The sequence below is a fragment of the Dipteris shenzhenensis genome, chromosome 28 (assembly GCF_047967505.1).
Source record: "Dipteris shenzhenensis isolate YYH24624 ecotype China chromosome 28, Dip_SZ_1.0, whole genome shotgun sequence".
Lineage (NCBI taxonomy): Eukaryota > Viridiplantae > Streptophyta > Polypodiopsida > Gleicheniales > Dipteridaceae > Dipteris > Dipteris shenzhenensis.
In genome coordinates, this window is record NC_141623.1 from 36238071 (window position 1) to 36239951 (window position 1881).

Sequence of the window (1881 nt, forward strand, 5' to 3'; positions counted from 1 at the left end):
TCAAGGACACTTTGGTGCTAGAGTCATTCTATTGAATCGAAGGTACCACAATTGTGAAGAAAGGGAGTGGAAAAAGTGGCATGCCAAAGTTCTCACTCCATGCAGATTCCATGACTATTGTGGTCAAGGGTGAGCCTTTTGATGGCACTATAAGTATTCTTTGTGAGACATCCATCTCATCCTACCATGGGCATCTCACTCATTTGAGCAAGGAAAGGGACAATATCTACTATAATGGGGATTATGTCCTTTGTGATCATAAAGATTGATGTGGATTGTATCATGATTTTCAATGGTCCATACAATGAAGATCATGCCACAGTGAGTACCCTTTCACAGTGAAGATCGTGCCACATACAATGAGGATCATGCCAACAGTGACTACCCTTTCATATCCACCCTATTCCAAATCATGCTTTTCTAAAAATACATCTTACAAATGCTAAAAAATTCCTTTTTGAATTGTAGCTCTACTTTGTAGAGCTAAGCGTAAGAATATGCTCTCGTAACTCACTCAAGGGTACCACAAGGATGGCATTGTGAAGTGAGCTAAGAATGGACTTGGGTTCATTGAATTCACAATTTTAGCAGAAATTCTTGAGGGAAAAAGAGATCCACATTTGTAGCTAGCATTCACAAGCTAGGTCTCGGACTTAGGATATGGTAGAAAGGTAGTTTCCTTAGCAGCTTTAGTTCACATGAATTTGTTAACATCTCCTAACCTTTGCAAATGTGCTGAGTTCCAAGTTTCTTGCATCTTCACTTCATGCATGTCAATGCACAATTGATCGATTGCAATGTGTGGCTTGTGGAATAATTCAAGTTAGTTGTGATGCAGCATTCCCATTTGCTACACATGTGACATGGCCCATCATATCGTGAAGATCCCATGTTTGACTACCATATCTTGCTGTGTGAGGACATTGAGATATTGATCCAGATATGAGGCAACCACGTTGATGCCTTGCTTTGCTAGGATTGCACATTTGTAGATGCCTACAATGCTCAACGTACTTTGGACTCGCTCAAGGTTTCTCAACTTGGAACCAAGTGGCACTTGCTCTTCGCAACAATCAACAGTGCTGGTTTAGTGATTGCATATGAACCATATGAATTATCCTCCAATAGAAGCAAGAACACTACAACTCCCTTTCCTAAAAATAAATTTGGGCTTTTGAATCATGCTTTTTGTTCATTTTCTTGATATGAATAAGATGAGCTTCTTTGCACACTTAAAGATCCCCTATGTGTAGCACTAGAAAGGAGCTGCCTCCACCTATCATGATCCTATCACATGATCAATAGCTGGAACCAATGCCCTAGAGTTTTGGTCTGGACTTTGCAAAGATGGAAAATTGAAAGTCCTCTCTGTTGGAGATCAAAATGAATTAACTTCCTCACTGATGATGTATTGCTTGCTACAACCCAAGATATCCCTAGATAAGCAACGTGTTTGGCTTTTAAACCACCCAACCATTTTCATTGAACACACATTGGAAGATAATATCCAATCTGAAAGATGTTTCACTTGTTAACTACTAACCTATTTTATCCCTATGTCTAATGGGAAGGAGCATCCAAAATGTACCTAGCTATGCAACATGTTGAACTTTCAAATCACCCAAACATTTCTAATCAACACACATAATTGGAAGATGATATCCAATCTTGAAGATGTTTTTTAAATTAAGTGCCACCCTATTTTCTTCCTATGTGTATCAGGAAGGATTCCCAACCTCTTGGGTTTTCATTCATACATAGTTTACATGCTTCATAAACACAATATGCACTGCAGATGTTTCACTTGTATAATGCATTCCAATATTTCAAGGTGCATCACGACTATTCTTTGGATTGGTGATATTGCAATTGAAGTGCTTA